Raw genomic sequence first — 24913 nt, forward strand, 5'->3', positions numbered from 1 at the left:
TCCTCTTAAATTTAGATGAAATTGTCTTGCCAAGAATCTCCTCTTTGTGCAGCATTTTATATTGCCATCTGCAAGAAATAAAAAGTTTTGTTTTCTAGAATTCTTGTTATTATTTTTAAGGGGGCTTTTGTTTTCATGAAACGAGCTCAGGTCAAGGTTGCTGAAAAGCAGAAAGGGGGCAATCAAGCTGGCAGTGGCTGTGCAATAAATAAAGCCCAGATCTATGTCCACTATTTCTGGCTTGCTTTTATACAGACAAGCTGGTTCTCCGGGGTTGAAGGAATCTCTGCTAAACAGACTTCCAGCATATTTCTTTCCACTACAGTTGTGTCCTATAGGCAGGGTGGGTGTTCCTTTTCAATATGTGCAAAAATAAATGAACTGTGCCTAACTTAGTATTTAGGGCTACAAATTCAAAACTCACTTACTCTGCTGAACACAGTGAGACTTACTTCTGAGTAGAAATGCAGAGAATTGCACTGCAAAGTGAAAAGATAAATAATCCTGATATTTAAAAAACCTAAAATATTATTTTGAGAAGCACAGTGCTTTCCCAGATACCTGGTATCTTTTACCAAACATCATTTCTTTGATGTGCATTTCCTTGAAGATGATTCTTTGGTTGTGTATGTTTTCTTTTCTTTCTTTTTTTAAAAAAAGATAAATCCTCCAGACAAGAAGATGCCGTAGCTAAGCTTTTTAACCATGAGATGTAACTTTTCTTACACTGGCCAGATTTTTATATCATACTTAGCAACAGCACAGTAGCCAAGTGCTTGACCTTCTGAACTGCCATTACTCATAAATGACATTCTGCAAAAGTCTTTTAGACCTTAAAAAGGTAAAATAAAAAAGCAATAAAAGTATTGTAGTAAATGGAAGCAATAGCAGAAGAACTTCTCGTTGCTGCAAAAGAAAAGAAAAAACTATTCCCAAAATAGAGGAGTGTTTTCTCAGGGGATCAGTGTCACAGAGGATCAATGAATGGATAACACAGCTGGCAGACTAAAGGAGCAGTCAAGGTGTAGTCTAGGAAGCAAGGAGAGAATCACAGCTGAGTGGATGGTCCATGAGAGTGCAGAATGCTGTTGTGCTCACGTCTGAATTGTAAGCTTCTCATGGGAGAGAACAAGGTGGACCAGGTGGGTGTTTGTTCTGATTTAGTAGGGTTTAGTAGGGTTCTTCTTATGTTCATCAGGCAAGACAATGCTTAGTGAGTATAGATGCACAAGAAATTCACTTAAGTTCAGATTGAAAGGTTAACCTACCTAATCTGCACTTTCTGAAAGAATATAAGATTCGAAACAGCCACTCTTCAAAATTCACAGTTCCCTGAATTTTGCAGTGCAGTTCTCCAACCAAGGAACATTTACAAAAATGCATCTATTGGGATGAAGTATGCATAGAATTTGAATATTAATGGAAATAGCATGAAAACTGCATTCTTTTAGGCAAGTTGCTTTGATAAAAGTGTGTATTAAGGGTGAAAATGTACATTTGGAGGAATTTCAATTAAAGTGCTGGTGAATTTCCTTGAGAATACATACACACACACACACACATGCAAAATGTTGTTTAAGATTGAAAAAAAAATGAGAAACTGAAAGAAACCAAGATTGTCAATTTTTCACATCCCTACTTGAAGTTTATTTCCCTCGCATTGGGATACATAAGAGTTAAAGTTAGTTATGACCCACCTAAGTGGTACCCAGGATATCACTCAAGAAATCACTCAAGATATCCCTCAAGTAATTAAGGAACAAAAGAAGAAAAGGCACACTAGCCTGGGAACTTCCTCTCTGCCCAGAACATTGGAGGCTATACACCACACCCCCTCAACAGTATTTATAGGAACTCAAACACTGAGATCCTGCTCTGTTCCAGTAACAAGAAGCCGAAAGCACCAGCCTGAAGATGACGAGTGAGACCTCGTCGAAACGTCGCCTAGACAGCCCAACTTTTACATGGGAAGACACCCGAGGACACCAAAACCTGCATTCCTGTACCCGTGAAAATCTACGAAAGCATATATATATATATATATATATATATATATATATATATATATATATAAAATATTTATTAAGATTTTCAATAATAATACAATGAAAAAGAAAAAGAAAAAATAACAAAAATACAAAAATAAAAATAATTAAAAACACACAGAATTTCCATTATTTATTTTCCTTTAACTTATTTCCTGGACCTCCTCATACCTCCCTTTTTTGTATTCCAATTCAAATTGTTAGTTCAGCAAATCCATTAAATTTTTACCTATTTCTAAACCTTTTTTTCATATTCTCTTAAGCATTACAGCTGGAAACCACTTAATTTCTATCCAACATCATTCTAACATTCATTAATAAGAGTTAAAGTTTTTAGAGTAACGAATGACAAAGGACCAAGTAGAAAAGAGACAAGCAGGAACTGACAGGGCAAAAGAAAAAGAAATAGTAAGCAAGGAAGCAGGCAGATAATGGTGCTAAACAAGTAGCTTGGCACCTACTTACTTGTATTTCTCAGACTGAAGACCTAGACCAGATTCTGATGATATATATAGCAAGGTGAAGCACAATTGGATCTTGGTAACAGCATAAGCATGCAAGATAGCACAGTGCAACTTGGGGAGGGGGGAATCCCTTCTCCCTTTTCTAGCTCCATACTGGAGATGAAGGCTGCAGAAAGAACTTTTGGCTCTAGGATTCCAACGTGCTCAGTACCAAAACCGAGGCCCATCTCACCTTTCAGGTTTGGAGCTGCCAGGAGGCCAGGCTGCTGTGGCCCTCCAAAAGTCCTGTGTTAGCTGCAGGTAGCATCCCAGACCCCTCCTTGAGCAAAAAAGGTGGAACTGGGAAGAAAAACAGTGGGATATCCCTCACCTCCTTTGGAAGCACAGGACAAGGTCAGGGGCAGGCCCCAAATCTTGCCTTGATGACCAAAGCAAATCCAAAATGTGGGTCTCTGAACAAAACCATAGGTGCAGATAACAGGCTCCTGGCCAATTGCAGTGGGGGTACAGAAAGTAATGACTGCCAGATCACCCACAACTTAAACATCAGGATGTTTTAGCAAGACTTTTGTCCAAGCAATTCAGCTTCTGAACCTGTTGATTAAGTTTTACAGAGCAGAGGCTGTTTTCTTCCTTGGCTGACCCTCTAGGGGCCCACACTCTCACATGCACACACACTGCACAGACAAGCGCAGGACACATGTAGATCAACTGCCAAAGGGCTTGTTATCCCCCACTCCATTGAATTATCCATCTAGTGACTGGTGAGGGAGCATTTCAAAACCTAATGGGGATGCTGGACTGGGCAAAGAGGTTTAAACCTCTCCATTCACCCCAGAGCCATGTCCACTTTCATTCTACCACTATTCACCCTGCCAAATCAGTTAGGCCTTGGACTGCCGAATCATCAATACTTACTGTACACTATCTCTGATCAAATGCTAAGGAATATGTAGTTTGCTGGATAAAGCATAGTTCATGCATCTGATATTGGGAGGCTGCATTTTAGCATTTATTTTTTTTTGTTCATTTTGTTAACCGTCAGGTAAGTAGTATATCAAAGTCTACTAGTAAGGCCACCCACATTTAAGAGTGTGTGTGTGTGTGTGTGTGTGTGTGTGTGAATACATTTGTTGTAATTAGAGAGGCAAGTCTCTAGAGAGGCTATGTGTCTAGTAATGGAAATCTTAATAGAGTCCCACACTTACTAATTTGTCTCACACTTTGAAAGTGAAGAAAGCTTAATGTGTTCATCCAGATGAACCTCTCAGCTTTCTTTCTGTGGAAGGATTCGTCAGCTCTTTCTCCTCAAGTGCAAACACAGAAGCTCTCAAGAAAAGGGGGAGAAGAGCACAATTAACTATTACTTCAATCTACAAGTTAGTCATATATGTCTGCATATACAGTGGTGCCTCGCAAGACGAAATTAATTCGTTCCGCAAGTCTTTTCGTCTTGCGAGTTTTTCGTCTTGCGAAGCACGGTTTCCCATAGGAATGCATTAAAAATCAATTAATGTGTTCCTATGGAAACCGAACCGCCTTCAGACCAGGTCTGGGGACAGTCTGTCCCCCGACCTCTTCTGAAGGCTGGCGGGGGCGAAAGTCTTTGCTTCCCCCCCGCCTGCCTTCCCGGGACAGTCCCGGGGGCTTTTAAAATGCTGGCGGGCGGCAGCAGCGAAGCCTTCGCTGCCGCCCGCCAGCATTTTAAGATCGCCCACGGACAGCGGAATAGTCCTTCGCTGTCCCTGGGCAATCTTAAAATGCTGGCGGGCGGCAGCGCTGCCGCCCGCCAGCATTTTAAAATCGCCCCGGAACAGCGGAGGAATTCTCAGCTGTCCCGGGGCGATTTAAAAGCCCCCGGGAAGGCAGGCAGGGGGACAAAGACTTTTGCCCCCCGCCCGCCTTGGGAAGAGGTCCAGGACCTCTTCCCAAGGCGGGCGGGGGGCAAAAGTCTTTGCTCCCCCCGCCTGCCTTCAAAAGCCGTCCGGGATAGCGGGAAGCGCTTCCCTGCTATCCCGGACCGCTTTTAAAATGCTGGCGGTAGGGAGCAAAGCCTTTCGCCCCCGCTGGCCTTCCTGGACCTCTTCTGAAGTCCGGAGGGGGGGGGAAAGGCTTTGCTCCCCACCGCCAGCATTTAAAAAAAGGTCCCCGAGATTTCCCTATGGGCTTTCGTCTTGCGATGCAAGCCCATAGGGAAAATCGTCTAGCGAAGCGTCGCAAAAACCGAAAAACCCTTTCGTCTTGCGGGTTTTTCATCTTGCGAGGTATTCGTCTTGCGGGGCACCACTGTACCATTCTTATATAAAGTATCTCTGAAGAAGCTTAAAGAAGGTGACTATGCTTCATGCCCTGGGCAGTTTAAGGAGGTGCCCACGTTACAGCCACCTCTCTGACATCATATGTTAAAAGATAAAAGTGAATTCTGAAAATGCATATGTATCAGAGAATATATGTAAATGCTGTGCTTTTCCCCCTTTCAAAACCACACATTTATTTCCAATATTAAGGGTCAGTTTACATGTTGAAGACCAGTTTCCATTGAACTTTCTGCAGAAGCAGGGCTACCCCAGATGGTGCTCAGTGTTCTACATATGTACCCAGTGCCGGAGCCAGGCTCTTCTGCATTGTAGGCAAGGCTACCTATTTGTACCCCCACTCCACCCCCCAAAAAAAACAATTTCTAACTTCAGTTTTCAAAAACAGACATCTTGTAGAAAAAAATATCTAAAGAACAAAACTTGAAACTGCTAAATTTCTTCTGAAATGCAAAAAATAAGTAATACAACCATCTTGGATTATCTTTCTCAATTACAAAATAAAATATTTTACCACACAAAAGGTTTTGAATAATCTTGTGAACTGTGATGCTAAAATTTAAGTATCTTAAACGTTTCAATTTCAGGCAAATCAAACTGTCACTCTGCGTGACTTTACCTTTGCAAATTTGGTTACCAGTTCCTTCAGGTCAAATGTCTGATGCTTGGGTGTGTTCAAGTTGATATAGTTGCCAAGACAACTAATTCCTTTTGCAACATTGTTTTGAGTGTATGTAAGTTTTTATAAGTCTGAGCTTTGAGAAACTGCATTCACCACTTGCCATTGACACTGGAAATATGCAAAGGACCCTTAGGGCAACTGAAACATTAGGCACATTACCCAGGAGTTTTGGTTGCAGTATGGAGTGACTGCACAACTTGGTTGCAGTATGGAGAGGCTGCACAACTATACAACTTTTCAGTTGTACCATGGAATGCCAAGTTTTGCATGCCAAGAATTCTGAACAAAGCAATCAAGCATTCCAAGATTTGTAGCCAATAGTGTTCTTCTTGCCTAATTTTCTGCTAGTTAATGTCACCAATTGGGGTTTTATCCTCTTTAGATAAGAACAATTCAAGTTGCATTCTGTGGAAGCACACATTTTCTGAAACTTGCCTGATTTCTGATTTACCTCACCATCTTGCTGGTAGTTGACATAGATGGGGAAGTTGTTTGTTTGCTATGCATTTAGACACCACTTAAAATACTGAAATCAAATTTTGCATAAAAGGTCCTGAAATCAAGGAGCAGGTTTTGTCTGTTTGGATACAATTGGACACCATTTTATATCATGATGGCAGACTGGACCTTTCAAAACTGCACTGTTTTGTTGCTGTTGTTGGTTTCTTGGAATTCCTGAACAATGCTTTGTATGAGTGTCAGCATCAGACCTGGGTATATGACAGTGAGTGCACCTGACCCAGGAACCCAGGTATGAACTTCAGTGGCCCTACAGATGTTGTAAATCTAGAGATTTTTATGATATACAGGAACTCAGATACAGTGGTACCTCAGGTTAAGAACTTACCGGTAATTTGTTCTAGAGGTTCTTAACCGGAAACTGTTCTTAACCCGAGGTACCACTTTAGCTAATGGGGCCTCCCACTGCCGCAGCCGCTGCTCCGCCGCCACGTGATTTCTCTTCTCATTCTGAAGCAAGTTCTTAACCCGAGGTACTATTTCTAGGTTAGCGGAGTCTGTAACCTGAAGCATCTGTAACCTGAGGTACCACTGTACAGTTTTAGCAAGATATGATTTGCCAACATGTTTTGCCAATATGACTTTCTCTTCTTTTGATTTATTCCAACAGTGACAGAGCTACTGATCAATAGGAATACAAGAAGATGCCCACAAGTTAGTCATATGCATTAACTTCAATCGGTCTACTTTGAGTAGACTAGTGCCAAATAGCACCTGGTGCTCCATAAGAAAGTACTTTGTCTCAATGTTTTTCAGGAGTCTGAGTGACAAATATTACCTCTTTAAACCTTGCATCTAGAAACAAAATTCTTCACATCTTAGACTGAACTTCAGATAAAACCTGGAGTGTGTCACAAGGCACAATTTCTCCTCTGATAAGGCTCTCCACCTTTCCCACTGCTTTTGATATCTCATCTGCACAGTTAAAAGTTAATCCTTTGCCTTACCCACACCAGAAGACTCATTTTGTTGCAGCTAATAAATATATGTTTGATTCTTTTCATTACCTCTGGAGGTCTTTGAAGAAGGGCAAATCTTCCTCATTGAGCTCTCCTCTTGTAAAATCTTCTTCAAAAGTTTGCAAGGAATAGCCCGAAGGCTTAGATTAATGTAATAACTAGGGTTTTGCCATCAAGTTGCAGTCAAATTTTGTGTAAAGAAACATTTCAGGTGTACAACCTAAGACAAGTTCCAGTTAAAAGAGCCACTTCCTAGACTTTATGAATAATATTTCATGTTCTTTAGTATTCTTTGCTGTGAATATTTTAGCTCCTGCACATATAATCCTGCTTCCTTTGAGATGGTGCATTGGTGTTTTATGCATTCGAAAGTCTGCTGATTTAAGCTGTGATCCTGAGCATGCTCTTGTATAAGTCCCTTTAAAATCTAATAGAATATTCTGATGAACAGAAATTGCCTTTAAAAAATGGGTGAGGGGAAGATAGTTACTGCAGTGCAGATTTTATGGTCTTTGTCCTATGCAGAAAAACTCATCTTTCCAATGATCAAACTGTGTGATTCTCTTAATTTGGAATGATAGCTTTCTTTTTGTACTTATTTGTGCAGTGATTTAAGTGCCAAAGGGCATGTTGTTTTGGGAGAAATTGCTTATTCTTTGTAGCTTCTTTACAGCTAGCCTTCCACCATTAACACTGGCATAATTCCATGGGGGCAGCGCTCCCACTTCCACCTACAGAATGTGTGGGAAGGTAAGGGTGCTGTTGGTGGAGGGTCCATTGGTGGTGTCCAGTAGAAGGCTGCAGAAAGGCAAGGCTGTGGAGAGGTCTGTTGCTCTCCTGCTGTATATACTTATGCTGAGAGAGAATGGTTTGTACTCAACAGCTCTCCCTAAACTGAGAAATGTGGAAATAAATAGATCATAAGTAGGATCAGAGCACACCCTATTCCTGTGATTGTAATCTGTTTTAACTGTGTTTAATATTTAAACACAGAATGTGGGTTATAAATATAAGTAATGATACTACTACTATTACTACTACTACTACTACTAATAATAATAATAATAATAAGAGGGAAAGAGTGAAGAAATGATTTCTGTTTCTATTTTTGCATATCATGTTCAGAATGACTATTCTGTGTAAACAGGCAACTTGTGATGTGTGAAGACTCATCCATGTTCAGTGACGGCTGTGAGTGTATTTTTAGCTTCTTCTCAGTTATGGAAAGGTGATATGGATATTTAAGGGGTGAATGATTCAACAGTCTGACAGATTTTATGTATCTCTTGTACTGATATGTAGGAAAACTCTGTGTGTCATGACATTGCATACATTTCCTCATAATGCACACCTTCAGGTGGTTTGTTTTTTTCTGTGTTGTTCCTTAACTGGTAGTCACAGTAGCTGTGTTATACATGTGAATGGAGTCTGCATTCCTTCCCCTGCCTGTGAGATCACACAGCTTCCAGTGAAAGTCCACACATTTCAGGGGGAGTCTGGACACCTGCAGAGGAAAGCCGATATGTGTAGCCCTCTATATGCACAGACTTCCATGGGAGCTGAAAACCACAACTTGGCACAAAGATGTCTATGCACGTGAGCTTTTCCCCATAACAATCTGTTCTCAATGCATGGGCTGAGGTCAACAGAATTATCCTGCTCCCCCTTTCCACTCATGGACTCCTTCATACACATATACACTCCAGTGGCATGCGGTGAAATTTTTTGTAGGGTCAGAGGTGCCAGATTGTGAGAGTGATGGGACATCGTCGTTGTGAGTGTGAGCACTGTGCTGCCTTCCCTAAGCCTAGTCCTCCTAGTCTGCATGCCACTGATACACTCCTAGTGTATATAGCTTAGTCTATGAGTCAGGTGTGTATGTGGGATTACAATGGCCCTACATTGTCTGTTGTTTGTCTTTTCTTGTGGCTTTATGGTTGTAGAGTTGTTCTGATAAGTAGGCATTCAGGGTTCTAGTCCTGAGCTTCCTAAAAACCTGATGACATCCTTGGCCGGGCTTTACTTTAAACATGAGAAGGTGGAAAGATTGCTTTTCTAGCCAAAATGGTACTGCCCGCACACAGGAGTGGGGTATTAGAAAGCGGGGGGGGGGGAGATCTGAAGCTTGCAGAAATCCAAAAATGTTTTCGTAGAGAAAAACAGTCCCCTTGAGAACTTCTTGTGCACGTTGTCCAAAGAATGCTTGATGCTTGCAAGAGGGGAATGAAAAGCAAGTGGGAGAGAGAATGGACTGGACTGGGAAATGACCTGACTAGTTGAACTGAAACAGGGAACACCAAACACTCCACATGACAACATTGTGCTGGAGCTCTCACTTCTTATGTTTTATATACCTTTTCCCCTTCAGGTACTGTAATAACATGTAAGGAAAGGGGAAAGTCCTTGAATGGCTGAATACTTAACCTCAAAGAGAGTGGGTTGTTTTCAGAATTATTTCCAAACATATTTCTGGATAGTTTTTGCATGTTGGCTCCTGGTGCATTTTGGTATTTATAGACTTACAGAGAAATAAAATATGTCTATGTGTTTTAGGATTTAAATATTGTCCCTGATACAGTGCCTGATTTATATATCCCTGCAATGGAGTTTTCAGTTGCTTCTGATGAAGAGATATACTGTACTGGAAGTGCATTAGTCATCAGTACGATTCCAGAGTGTTACAACAAATTGAGGTGGTTTTTTGTTTTTTTACTGTCTTTGTGATCTTTGCTTTGCTTTAAAAAATACAGGGGGTGAATAATATGACAATGTATGAGGTGACACAAATACAAGTCATCATGTGAGAAATGTTACCTTTCTGTGTTAAGATTTCAGATCAGTACACCATTATAATGAATGAGAGAGAGAGAGAGAGACAGATGTGAAGATGAGCCTGTATATTCACTCTGAGAAGACTGCACTGTATCATAAAATATCATTAAAACAGTCAAACAAAAGCAGTCTAAAACCAACACAACAGCAGTATAAAAACACATGAAATGGAGATTCAAAGGTGTCAGATAATTCAAAGGACAGCAGTAAGTCACTTCTATTTAAATCATTAGTAGTTTATTTATCCATAAGGGGCAGGATTCAACTAAATTTTTGCACAAGGGGATTTCCTCACACTCCTTCCCATGAATGCCAACCCCAAAAGCAATATGTCCCAGAGGGTCTGGGAGAAACACAAAACGGATGTAGGGAGTGTGCAAGAAGAGGATGGGGGAAATACTTCATTGCTCTAGGAGAGATCCTTGCACTGACAAAGGTTCACCTTAGCGCTACATGGAATACAACTCAAGATTTCTTACTCTTCGCCTGAAGGCCCCAAGGGAAGTTAAAACAAAAGACAACAAAACTATAAAAATGGATAAAATCATAACAATTATAAAATACATAAAACTATCCTAAATGAAACAGAGCAATATTGTTTGCTAACCAGAAGGATAAATTCCTGCAAATATCAATCTGTCCCCACCAAAAGTCTCTCAATAAAATAGACTACTCTTCCAGAATATAAATTAAGAAATCCAAGTCAAAGCTGTCATTTTATTACCATTTAGAAAACACAGCAGTTCCTACCCTGAGCATAAATGTGCATACAGGTATATGTAAATTTGCAATATCAAATCACTTATTTATTTAAATAAAAAAAGTTGCAGTTAAAAAAAGAGAAAGAATACTGGTCCTTAACTGGATGAAGGAGGGGGTGGAACCAAACATTTTACTGACATGTTTTTTTAAAAAAATATTTTGATAAAGCACTTTGCGGGGGACAAGAAAGCGCAGATAACTGTGGTAATAAAATTGACAGATTAGAAGAAAGATACAGAGCTATGGAGAAGCTAGCTATGTGCTTTTCACAGTGGAAGATGGAGCTCTGCCAAGTTAGTAAATCAGTTCTCAGAATGACATTGCAGCCAAGAAATGCAGCTCATACAGCCGATAGAAGTAGTAAATATCTTTATTTTAAAAAGAAGAAGAAGAAGAAGAAGAAAAATTGCTGGACACACTTGATGCAGATAAATAATAATTTATGGGTAACAAATCTAATAAAGTTAATCAAAATGACCCTAAAAATGGATGGCACAGTTTGTTTTTTTTAATTTCAGAAGTGTTTCCAAATAACTTGAAGTGTAAATGGAAACTATGACTCTTGTATTTTTCCAGATGAGCAAAGATAAACATCTTGGCAAATGAAAAGCCAGCAGGTATAGCATCAAACATGCTGCCCAGCCTGAAACATCGCCAAGATGCAAAAACCGCTAGGGTAGCATCTTTCATTTAAAATGATCACCTAGGCGTTTGTATCTCATCTATTAGCATCCTTTAAATTGGTGTTGCTACTCTTATCATGCTATAGTGTGAAAGATTTCAAATCGTAATAGATGCTTGTGGCTGCTTACATTTTCACATACCTCTTGAAATCAAATCAACTGAACTTTCAAGGCACTTATATCTGTAACAACACATCTTCAAGTGCAGTATATGGCATAAAGGAGTGTAAGAAGCTACTTCATACCTTACCAGATCTAAAACAAGGTCTCAGCCTAAAAGCATTGGGGCCCAGGCGCAACAACTCTTAACACTGACTTTCTTGTGAATTTAGAGTTGCAACGTCTCCACCAAGTTTCTTTCTGATGCGTATGATTGCTTTTGTGAATTTTTGGAGTTTCGATAGTGTGTGAGCATACCAGGGGGTGTCAGGGTACGTGGTTGCTGAGATGTGTCTGTGGTTGCAGGGTGCTTAAGTGTCAAGATGTGTGGGGTTGCAGGCTTTTTGTATGTGTTAGGGACCATGGAGTGGGAAGGGTATGTTTTTTGGGGGGGCAGTTGCAGTGGGAGTGGAGTGTGTGTGAAGTTGCCACTGTAGTGATGTGGAGTCATTTGAAGTTGTCAGGGTGGATGGTGATTTCTCAGGCTTCCAAATGTTAAACCATTCACCGTATCATAGAAGCCGACTCCCAAGGCAAGGAAGTTTCGCCCCTCCATGTATTTTTTGAGGGGTCTGGGTCCCCTCAATTTTCAGAGGGTGTTTGGCTTTGCCCCCTGGCTCTGCATGATGTCACACTTGTGACGTCCGAACATCATGCATGTGATGTCAGGACGTTGCGTGACATCACATTGGGGCCCCTCAATCCTCTGGAAAAGCGGGCACCTCTCCACCCTACCCAGGTATTGAGCCTGATGAAGAAGAAGAAGAAGAAGAAGAAGAAGAAGAAGAAGAAGAAGAAGAAGAAGAAGAAGAAGAAGTAGTTTATTTATTTATACCCTGCCCATCTGGCTGGGTTTCCCCAGCCACTCTGGGTGGCTTCCAACAAAATATTAAAATACAATCAAATATAATCAAATATTAAAAGCTTCCCTAAACAGGGCTGCCTTCAGATGTCTTCTAAAAGTCTGGTAGTTGTTGTTCTCTTTGACATCTGTTGGGACAGTGTTCCACAGGGTGGGTGCCACTACCAAGAAGGCCCTCTGCCTGGTTCCCTGTAACTTTGCTTCTTTAACTGAGGGAACCGCCAGAAGGCTTTCGGTTCTGGACCTCAGTGTCAGGACAGAACGACAGGGGTAGAGACGCTCCTTCAGGTATACTGGACTGAGGGAGGCTAAATATGTGTAGGAGGCAAAGGCAGTGTGGTTGCCCTGCCCCAATATTCTTTGTGTAACAGGTCTTCCCCTACAACAACCTTCATGCATTTCCCCCCCTTCCCATGCACACCCACTTTCATTTGCAATGGCCTGGGGGGAGGTTCTAACCAATTCCAGCCAAATATAGCTGGAAGCCTTTACATGATCAGAACATTGACTTACCAGGATTGCCAATCTCGAGAAGACTTCTAACCTCATTAAGAAGCCCCTCCAGACCTTTGTACTAAAGGTTGGGTGTACCTAGGCCATTAGGAGTGGGGCCATCAGATACAGAGCCCTCCTGTGATAAGGCTCAACAACTGAATAGGGCTACCAACATACCAAGGCCCACTATGAGGGCTACTTCAGAAAATGGATGAGATTATATGGAAGTGAGTTTTAAATGTCTTTAAAAATAAAAAATAAAAAACCCATTCTCTTTCATCAGGATCTTAGAGTAATAATATGAATTGAGTTCTGTGGATGTCTTGGAAAACACGGCACTTTGCGAGAAGTATTTTATTAATGAAATGAAAGAACGTGCATTGGAATTAAGTTGTACATGTTCCATTTGCTTTGATTTATTTTGCAATCAGAACCGCAATTTTGAGCAATGTGACAGGCTACATGGCACGGCTTTAATAAAAAATGAACTGCTGAAATTGCTGAAATATTGAAGCATTTAAGTCGGATAATCAAAATGTTTCATTTCACTTTACTCATAAAATTATTTATTTTTAGTGTCAGGAGAAGCGCTGAGAATGGACAGAGTTGTGAAGTCATTAGGAATCTGCATTTCCTCCTATGACACTTTCTGAAGCCTCCTACACACACACTTGTATACATGCACACACGTATACCGGGATTATATATAGATTATATAGAGGCTGCTGATTAGATAGAAAAGATCTCTGTGATTAGCTCTTCCCATTCAGTTTTATCAGTGAATGGAGTGAATCTCAGTGAATCTCTCACCACAGTGGAGTGGTTCCCATATTGGATGCAGTTTTCTTTGTGAAAGATCTTTAATCAAACTGCTGTAAACAAGGTACTAGAAGCCAAACAGTTTTGCCCACCAGAAAACCAGTCCTCATAACCTCTGGTGTTCATTAATCTTTGGAACCAGACTACCCCCCAGTTTTGCCAGGCCCCCAAAAGGTCCCTGTCTCCTCAAAACTTTCAAGGGAGAGCCTGCTGAAGTCCTTAGGACAGGATAGCAGTTCCTTAGCTGGATTAAGAGAAAGGAGTAATAATGGATGAGAGAGTAAAGTTGGATACTTGGCTGAGCTTCCAGCAATGAAAAGTTCAGCAAACCTTCTTCACTGTCCCACTGTACCAATCCTTTAAAGGGCTTCTTTAAAAGGGAGGAGTGGGGGAATACATAAACTATCCAAATTCTGGAGCAATATTACCCAATTAAGCCCAGTTCAACGTTCAATAGGAGATGACTTGTATTCTATAGATTAAAAGACCCAGACAGACAGAGAGGGGGCCAGGAGATAAGTATCTATCAATAATGAAACACGTCTGTAGATATTTATAAAGGAATCACTCTTCATAATCAAATTTATGTGTCACATTCTGCCTCTTCTGACTTTTCTAAAAATTAGAAAGTTGTGAAAGGATGAAAGCAAGGGGCAGACCCTTAATAAAATGTGTCAAAAATATTAAAATATATTTCCATAAATAAATAATAGAGAAGGAGATGCTATTAACCCAGGGCTTCAGCTTAGTCATGCCCTGTGAACTGCTGGTCATTGATATGCAAATATTTTAAATACCTTACAGAATTTCAGAGCAGGTGTTGAAATCCTTGGTACGTGTATCTCCCCCACCCACCCCTATTCCTTCTCTCCTTGAATTAACTGAATTGACTTGGCCCCGTAGAAGACTGAGGGGGAGAAAATCAGTTAATTTTCCTTTTGAAGGAGAACTTACCTAATTAGCACTTTCTGAAACATTATATGAACCGAGACACAGCCACCTTTTAAACTTCTCCAAATTTTGCAGCACAGTCCTCCAATCAAGTAATATGTACAACAAAATGCATCTCCCAAGATACAGTATGAATAAAATGCATGTGTGGGTGAAAATAATATACAAAAAATGTATTGTATTAAGGAAAGTGTTCTGCAAAAACTAGGCAAAGCTGCATCAAAAAAAGGTCTATATTAGGGAAAAGTCACACTAAAATTCTGTAGAATTTTCGTAAGAAACTCTGATCAAATTACTGTAAGGAAACCCTTGAGGAATGGCAAAATGGTGTGTAAATTAGGGTACCTGAATTTAAGATGCAAAAAATGAGAAATCACAATTGACATATTTACCCATCCCAATCATAGATTAAGCCTAATGCATATTTTCCAAGTCCTTTAGAGTATGAGAAGGAGCTATTGTTCTTGCCAGGTGGACGATCTGTATACAGAAGCCAGAAATTCATTCTGAATTGCAGCACGCTCATGGATCGCCAGGTTTTGTAATAAAACTGAATCGTCCAGCTGCCTAGCTTTACAAGTGCAAGACCAAGACATTTTGTTGCCTGAAGTAAATGACAAGATGGCATCCTCACTCATTCCACATACCAAATCCAACCCCATGGGCAGCTGAATCTTGCTTGGTGATGGAGTAATCTCCTCCTCTGCACCTTAAGGCTAGAGCATGCAGTTCAAGTCACATGGCACACACAGCTCTAATCTCAGTACCTTGCCAGTGCTTCCCAACATCTGCTGCTGAAGGCAACCACTCCACTCTACCTAATGGTAGGACCAGGCCTGACAGATATGAATCACATGCAGGTGGGTCATGGAAAGAGATAATCAGTTTGGTGTGGGGAATGAGGAATCAACCCACTATTACTGATGGGAAATTCATGGCCCTACAGATGTTGTTGGACTCCAACTCCCATCATCCTTGACCACTAGCCATGCCAGCTGGGGCTGATGGAGTCCAACTAAGTCTGGGAGACTGCAGGTTCCCCATTCCTGCTTTAGATTATCAATGGTGCTCATCTAACACATACATAAGGGGTAACAAACACTTGGGACTGCTTTCAACATTGGGTCTCTCTCATCTTTCTGGAATCCTGCTCAGCCTACCTTCCACTTTTTCCTTCCCCAAATTGCTAATCTTCATCTAAAGAATCCAGCAAATATATAGTGTTGGCACAAAGGATGTTTCTATTCGGATAAGCTTTGAATTTTTACATGTCAGAGACTTGTTCCTCAGAACGTATTTCAAGAATAAAGCAGAGATGTAGAGAGGAAAAATGTGAAGGGAGAGAAATCAAAACAAAGGGGGAGGGCACCCTATGATGATGTAAAGCATCTAGGTTAACAAATTTTATCTGTTTTGACAGCTTTCTGTATTGCATTGCTTTATCAGTCCACCATATATTTCCAAAGGCTTGGAGGAAAAGTCCAAACTCCTTACACACTGATATTGTTGTCTCTTAGCCTGGCATCTAGAGATAAATGTCTGGAGGGAAAGCAGTGAAAATGGAATACATTTTCTCCAGAGTACAGGCAGACCATACTTCTCCAGAAGTATCACTGGACAATTTTCTCTATACCATTATAGCAAAACTGAAATATTTAGTAATGTGGTACACCGAGTGCTTATTTCCAGACATGTCTTTATCAAAAGAACTGTGCATCATATCGCTTAATGGGAGTTCAGAATGACTAAATTGTAGTGTTCGATGAAAGCTAGGAATGGAATCTAGACTAGAGAATCTGGGGAATCTATGAAAGCATTTGCAGGTGGGGTTTACTAGAGATACAAGATGCTGTGCCTTGAACTCTGTGACCGCAGTTATTCATGGGAGGGTTCTCCCCCCCACACACACACACCAGAATGTATCATTTCTATTCTAATGGAAGTACAAAGACCTTCTCCACCAAATGAAAAATGAAATGAAAATGAAAGTGCCAGCTTGAAGAAGAGGAGGAAACGAAGGTTCTGAGAGTATTATTTCTCTCATCAAAAGGCCCCTTCTTACCTGAAAATAATGCTCAGATCATCTTTTCCCACCACGATGGTGAAGCATATATTCAGATCCACCCACCCCCAGTGAGACAAGATATTCAAAGTACCATTCCTGCCATCATCTCTAGCATCCTCCTCTGTTTACTACACACTGCCTTTCCCACAGCAACTTGAGTTAGGGTAGAAGGCAGAGGAAGGCAGGATTGGGTATGAGCAAAATTGAGGCAGGGGACTTGCTAGAGGTGGGTTGGGCCTGCCTTGATTTTGCTCACTGTAATACAAGCAGGGATGCTATGCATAGTTAAGAAGCCCTTCCTCCCTACTTCCTCCCTAGTGGAATCAGCCACTGAGTTGGGTCTCTTCCCTTGATGATTAAAAACAAACAATTCCTTAACCCATCAACCAAAGGCACCTGCTGGATACGCTGCTGTAAGAAATAAGAGCTACTTGCGTACAATCCAGTTGTAACTAGAAGGAAACACAGGTGTTCCCCATGCAAGTTGCCCCCCTGTCTCTTGTAAACTTTCAGAGCAATGAATCCTCTTTAAATGCCAATGTCACCTTTGTTCCACTTTGTGCCATTCCAACTGTGTGCTCGCTTCAGGATATTTCAAGGAGGCCTGCAAATAGACACAGATGCAAATGTATTCATCCAGCATTATTATTAATCTGCATCACATTAAAGGGTTTTTTAAAAAATTAGAAAAGACACTTGCTGTGTGAGTCCGCTAATTCCTTGCTGAATCTCATTCCTGATCTGACACAAGGCAAAATACCTGTTTTGAAAAGGGACCCAACAAATCTTGTTTTAGTCCTCCATCAGCAAGTGGGGTCAAACACCTTTAGGCAGTAAGGTAAAAAAGGTAGAGGACCCCTGGGTGGTTAAGTCCAGTCAAAGGCAACTATGGGGTGCAGCGCTCATCTTGCTTTTAAGGCCAATGGAGTTGGCATTTGTCCACAGACAGCTTTCCAGGTCGTGACCAGCATGACTAAACCACTACTGGTGCAATGGAACACCATGATGAGTGCCAGAGTGCATGGAAATGCTGTTTACCTTCCCGCTGCAGCAGTACTTATTTATCTACTTGCACTGGTGTGCTTTCAAACTGCTAGGTTGGCAGAAGCTGGGACAGAGCAATGGGAGCTCACCCCGTTGCATGGATTCGAACCACCAACCTTCCAATCAGCAAACTCAAGAGGCTCAGTGGTTTAGATCACAGCAGCAGGAGAATCATAAAATGTTAGGGTGGTATCCTATTAAACAGTTCCACTAATGCAAAGGGTTTTAGCTATGGAATTGAACTTCCCTGCCCTCTTCTATCTCCACAAACCCCATAAATCTGTTCCAGGGTTTCTTCCAACCCTCCACAGAAGATTTATGGGGCATGCAAGGAGATGAGAGGCGTGAGAGGGTCTATTGTGCAGCTAAAACTCCTTGTTGTAGCTGAACTCTTTAGTTGGATGCTGCCCTTTATGTCAGACTCCATGCTCCAGGAAGTCCTCAGCCATGCACAAAATTTAGTATCCTGGCTGTTGAGGTCCCTGAGACCCCAATTGCATCTGCAAATGTTTGCAAGCAAACTGCACCCTGACTTCAGCTGGTGGCCAAATTTAATGGCAACTGACAAACAAGGACCTTTAGATGACCTTTCTCTGTTTATGGAAAGGTCTTTGCAAAATGAGGGCTGCCTTCCACACTTCCGGTGCATAGTGTCACAGGTCTTCTTCAAAAGAATCAATACAGTCCTCAGATTTGATTATCAGCTTCAACTCTGAGCTATCAATGAGAGCTACAAGCTTGCCTTCTGTGCAGGAACTGTGGCACAGAGCTTGGTGCCATATGAAAATGTCACAACTTATGGACAATTAGTGTTGCTCACATAGGAAGAAGTCCAGTGAGGCAGTATATGCCATCAAAACCCACAAATTTTTATGTCATAAAATCATGGCTGTGTTCTGATTCCAGAGTGCCATACATCTATGATGCAGGCATATATGTGCAGAAGTAAGATGGTACCCCAGTAATTAAGAAATTTGATCAAACAGTGGCTGGGAGACTAAATGCACATTTAGTCTGGGAGGAATATAACAACTGTTTCTTCAGCAGTGTACAACTGTGCCATGGTATTAGAAAATTAGTCAGAATATCAGTTTTCACCCAGTTGGCACTCTGAAAATCAAATGAATCAGAAATCTCCCCAGAGTCCCTTGTCCACAGACAAGCATGGGACAAGCATCCAACTGCTTTATCTGTCCTGTTCATGCAGTTGTGAAATGTGGTTGTTGTGCATAAGTGGCTCAGTGTTATGGTTGCAAAGTTTGGGGGAAGTCCTACACAGATTAGAGCATCCTAGGACATATCAGAAGAATGCTGGGGCAATGTAGGAGCAATTCTCCAATTTACCATCATAATAAATGTTGAGACTTTCTCTCTGTTTCTCTTCTTTTCATGTTGACGCTATTCATATTGATGAGTAACTTGACTAGACATTTATTGTCTACCATCTCCAGCTTATACAAAATGTGATATTCTTTCTAAAGTAGACATTATTTTTTTCTGAAGTCATCTCTATAATTTCATTTTGCATGGTGGCAGTATGACAGTCTGTTCTGATATTCAATCATTTTTAGTTGGCCTACACTAAGATAAATTAACAAAGTCTGAATGTTTTACTATGCTGGTTTTATTTAATGATTTCCAGATTCTGGAATCTGCTAAGCAATTCTTTATATATACATGTTGGTGGGTGTTTTTACATTTATAATGTGTTATTTACTGATTAATCTATTCTGATGATAGCATAAACTGAAATGGTTTCTCTGAAGCACTAGTGAGTCAAAAATTTGCTGTGTTCAAGGCCTAATCCATTGATATAGTGTATATGTAAGATCAATTATCTTACTGTGTATGTTTGATCTTTTTTGGCATCAATTTTCCTCCATGCACTCATTCTGGAAATGATACAGAGGCAACTTCCCAGCAGCTGACACAATCACCTTAGTTTTTGGGGGTGGTGAAATAGCAGAAATAATAGCAAAATTATAAGTGACAAAACCTGATAGAATAAGATTTTGGATCTTTCATTGACTTTCTAAATGTGTCAAATTTAACACAGGCAACAGTGTTATTATACCATGAAGTAAATCATGCTGAACTCAATGGGTCTTACTTCTAAATAGCAATGTTCCTTACTGAGCAGGAATTCAATATGAATGGCTTCCTTGTAAGTGCACTTAGGATCATGGGCATCATCACCTACAAAAAAAATGTGAATGCAAGAATAAATTCCACTAGCAGTAGTGAGACTTCTGAATCAAGGCTTTCAGATCTGCAGTAAGAATATGAGTAAGAATGTTGACGAAATGCCTTTTGTACTGATAGGCTAGTAGACTGCCGTGCTGGTAAATGAATGAAATATTTTCTTCACTTTGACAAATGGCTCAGCCTGCAATCAAGATAAAACCTGCCATTGCTAATATAAATCATTAAGTGTAAAACACTATGAGGAGGGCAGGAGGAGGAAGACCTTTGAATATCTATCTATCTATATCTATCTATCATCTATCTCTATCTATTTAGCTATCTATCATCTATCTATCTATCTATCTATCATCTATCTATCTATCTATCATCTATCTATCTATCTATCATCTATCTATCTATCTATCTATCTATCTATCTATCTATCTATCTATCTATCTATCATCTATCTCTGTATCTAGAGACTGGGCTCATTTCTTCCTGTGAAGTTTCATCAAGTCTAACACACAATACAGCCCCCACTGGATGCATAGAGATTCTGAAATGCCCCCTAGCAAAACACTGTACCTTATGGGAAACAGAATAGTTAACTCTGTGCTTAGAGTCATAGCATGGCATCAAGGAAACATCATATGTCACATGTGTATTGATAGCACAACTCCCTCTTGGCAATAAAAAACAGGGAGACAGCCTTAGCAGAATAAATCCATGAATAGGGGAACTAAAGCTCTAAACTGCTTGCATTCTGGAAGGAAGCCAAGAAACTCGGACATAGATCAGTGGTACTCATCTGGCAGTACTGAAGACTTTTTTCTTTGAATCTCAGACTGGGACTGAATCCTTTAACCACAGAAAGACCTTCTGCGTAGTCCCAACATCCTGAGACTGATCATCAGGCCCCCTGTTGTATTGGACAATGTTGGCAGGAAAAGAAAGTAAGGAAATGACGGGGAATGCTCTGATTGCTGGGTCCAGTATTGATATACATAGAAGAACAACAGACTGGAGGCTACTGACTTGATGATAATCTTGGTGGTTTGTAAGAAATCAACAAAATCAATTGCTAATTTGGAAATAAAGAGTTATAATTATCTTGATCTTTCCACTAATAATTTTTATTAATTGTAATAGTCTAAAGGATTTAGCTTTGTACCTTGTTTTATAATGTGAACATTTTGTAATACCTTGCCAGAGGTAGGTAAGGGAGACAAAGTGGACAGGTAACAATTCTTGTTACTATAGAGGTGGAATGTTGTGGTATATAGTTTAGGACACAACAGCTGTGCATCATTTTCCTGCCCAACAGTTTCCTTATTGACACAATACTCTTACACGGTGCTGGATTAATCTCTGGCAACCTGTATTCATTTATTTAGTTAGAATCCAAGCCAACCTCAGTGGATTTTAAAGATTCTTGCTAAACTAAGGGGTTCTTTGTCCTGAGTTCCAATACCTTGGCCTTGTAGAGTTTTCTGCGATAACTTGCTGTTAGAGGGGTAGATTCAGAAGGCAGAGGCGGCACACTTCTTTGATTTATTATATTCAGCATAAATGCATTAGCCAACACACTACATTGCTGCAGGAAAAAACATGAAAGCAAACTGAAGCATTGCAGAATGAATGATGGAAGTTGTTCAATAGAGGAAACATTACTCACAGCTTCTTGGGGTGACAGTATGGGAGGCCTTTTGGAGAAAAAGATAGGGGGAAAATAGGGAAGTGGGGGAAAGAAATCCAGTGTCACCAGTTCATCTGGCTGTGGTAAAAGACATCACAGTCCCCAAGTCATTGGCAACTGAAGCATTTTACTATCACAATGCCATTGAGTTTTTCTTCTTTATATACTGTGAATTACTTTTGAGTTTCTGGAAACCAAGTTATAATTCTACGCTCACAAAAGCTTTCCTTTTCAACTCTGTCTGAGTTACATCAACATTCTTCATTCTTCAACACGTAATACCATTGGCTTAAACTTAATCCTACATTTTCTGACTTCCAGTTACCAGGTTAAAATAGTTATAATCAGCTGGACTGTGTATAAAGTGACCAAGCTCTCATTAACACTTTTATTTCCGGTTGTCAGAGCTAAAGCAATAAAGATAAAACTTTCAAAGTTTGATGGGCTTTTATAATACCTGAATACTTAGCACTAAGGAAGTCCAAGTGCAGTCCAATCCCCAACAGTAGGCCAGGATGGTGGCACTCACCTGAACTCCCATCGTCCACGTTGCAGCTGCTTACTGGAAGGTAAATGAGGAGGCGAAAGCTGTGGTGAGGTCACTATGGTGCAAACACACCAGTAGAAGAACCAGATGGATTCTGCTGGTGCATTTGCACCATGCCAACCTCCTCACTCCTCCCCCTTCTACCTCACAGTAAGTGGCAGTGATGTGGTTGGCAGGAGGTCAGGTGAGCACCACCAGCCTGCTCACCTCTACTGCCAATCTCATACAGTGGTACCTTGGTTCTGGAACTCAATCCATTCTGGGAGTCTGTTCAACTCCTGGAACCATTTGAAAACCAAGGTGTGGCTTCCGATTGGCTGCAGGAGCTTCCTGCACTCAAGCAGAAGCCACGTCGGATGTTCGGCTTCCGAAAAATGTTTGCAAACCAGAACACTTATTTCTGGGTTTGCAGCGTTCAGAAGCCGATTAGTTCGGCTACTAAGCCATTTGAGATCCAAGGAACAACTGTATTTCTCTTGGGTTGCCACTGAGGGATCGTGTGTGTGTGTGTGTGTGTGTGTGTGTGTGTGTGAATTTGGCCCCGAAGCCTTTCATTGCAGATTACCAAACTAGCAGATTGAGTGTTAAACCCAGCAATCGTGAATCAAATATCCATTCAGTCATGGAATCACGAGAAACAAAGTATTCTCTTTCTGCTCACTTTATCATCTGTGGAATGTGAAAATTTACAGCAACATGACAGACATGTTAAGCTGCTTCTGAAGACAAGTAGTGGGTGGTGGTGGTGAGTGGGATTCTATTAACTTTAAACTCCTCAAGAACTGCTCTTTGTAGTGTATCTATCAAGTTAGGGAAGTATGGTTTTATTTGTTCGGCAACCAAGCCATTTGAGAACCAAGGTACAACTGTACATGTTTATTTGGAAATGATTGCTCCTATATTCAATGGCTCTTACAGTTAAATATTTGGAAGAACACAACCTTAGTAAGACTTTCCAGTTAGATCATTGAGGTTGTTTCCCTAAAACATAATCTAGAGGAGTTCCCTGCCAAATGTCAAAGCATTGTTTATACATCACTGTAATCAATAGCAATGACTTCCAGGAATTGAACATAATTAAATTAGCAATGTATAGACTTCGGTCTTCAGTTGTTTGTGAGGGAAAACGTAGCACTCAAGATGTCAATGTTATAATAACTCACCCTGGGGCGGGGGGGAATTGACTTGTTTTTCTCCTTTGGGAAGTTTTCAACATTACATTATTATGGCAGACATTGTGTCTAAGAATGAGTGCTGGGTTGGATTCCTTCCCTGCATGTTAATTGCTGAGGTCACAAAAGATGACATCAGAGTCAGTCAGAAGTGACCAGTCAGGGAAGGGCCATGGATGAGAGGGAGAGCACAGGGTTTGCATGCAAAATTTCGTTGGTTCAATATCTGGTATCTTCATACATATTTGAGGACTGTTTGTGTCTGAAACTCTGGCTCGCTATGGTTGAGTCACAGTGTGCTCTACCGCGAGGGTATGTGACACCATTACATTACATTTTTAACAAACCAGCTTCAGTCCACTGTGTACCATACATGCTCAGGGCATGTCTCTGAAAAAGTCTGCAGACTACCTCTCATTGTTCAGAGAATAATCTCTTCTGGAACGCCTGTGGCTGAGAAAAATTCTGAGAAATGTGGTGCCAAGTTATGGTTTGCCAACCTTTGTGAGGCTGTGGGCAAATTTGCAAACTAGGGTAGCTTGTGAGCACCATAGACACTCACACACTGAAGCCAAGAAACCTATTTCTATTGACTTTAGTAGAACACTTCTTTCGAATCTATTTTCAGCAGGGGGCGGGGAACACTGTGAGACCTGGGAAGGCCTCTGTGGACACCCTGCTTCCCAGTGTGACCCTGACTATATTCTAGAGACTATCTCCTGTCTGTCTGATAAAGCTGGATCAGTCTAGCACATTTTAGCCAGTACAAGGAGTCAAGTGTGTGATTTTGTACTGTTTAGTCAAGACCAAGAATAGCCCACCCAGGCTATTTAGGAGAGCAAAAAAGATTAGATCAGAACAATTCAAGAAAAAGACTAGTGAAAGTAGGGATTGAGAATGGTGCTACAGTGCAGTGGAACTTCAGCTTCTAAGGAAGAGGAGGAGGAACAGGGGGATCTGCAGTAAAACTGAGGAAGGCAGGCAAAGAGAAGGGGGCAGCTTGCCATTTCACTGTAAAATGGATGAATCAAAACAAAGTAAAGGGGTTGAAACCATTGTTACATGTGTCTCTAGGAACATGAGGGTGCATGTATTTCACTCACAACCCTTAAACTCTTAATCCCTCTGCACCAGGGATAGGGAAACCTATGGCCATCCAGGTGCTGTTGGAGTACAACTCCCATCATTCCTGAACATTAACCATGCAGACTGGGACTAATGGGAGCTGGAGGCCAACAACATCCAGAGAGCCGCTTTCTCATCCCTGAGCTACAATGTAAGTCTCACTATGCTGCATCAATAGACGGCGCAAGGAATAGATGGCAATGCTCATATGTGGGCATCTAAGCTTGGGTGAGCATGTTTAATCAAGTACAGAGGTACCTCGGGTTAAGTACTTAATTCGTTCCGGGGGTCCGTTCTTAACCTGAAACTGTTCTTAACCTGAAGCACCACTTTAGCTAATGGGGCCTCCTGCTGCTGCCGCGCCGCCAGAGCACAATTTCTGTTCTCATCCTGAAGCAAAGTTCTTAACTTGAAGCACTATTTCTGGGTTAGCAGAGTCTGTAACCTGAAGCGTATGTAACCTGAAGCGTATGTAACCTGAAGCCTATGTAACCCAAGGTACCATTGTATAAGAGAAGGTGGAATACAAAACC

The 24913-nt window shown here is 41.0% G+C and overlaps 1 long non-coding RNA gene across 2 annotated transcripts; it reads right to left on the reverse strand.

The window, feature by feature from the left end:
- Window positions 1-15913: 15913 nt before the first annotated feature.
- Window positions 15914-21550, reverse strand: LOC309370104. 2 transcript variants are annotated; one of them, XR_014168429.1, is made up of 3 exons: window positions 21312-21550; window positions 17158-17216; window positions 15914-16086 (listed from the first exon to the last, which is right to left on the reverse strand). It is a non-coding gene; the product is annotated as an uncharacterized lncRNA (long non-coding RNA). The 2 variants fall into 2 exon arrangements; XR_014168430.1 differs by lacking the exon at window positions 15914-16086 and having other exon boundaries at window positions 17025-17216.
- Window positions 21551-24913: the final 3363 nt, after the last annotated feature.

The sequence above is a fragment of the Podarcis melisellensis genome (assembly GCF_964234715.1).
Source record: "Podarcis melisellensis genome assembly, chromosome: 5".
NCBI lineage: Eukaryota > Metazoa > Chordata > Lepidosauria > Squamata > Lacertidae > Podarcis > Podarcis melisellensis.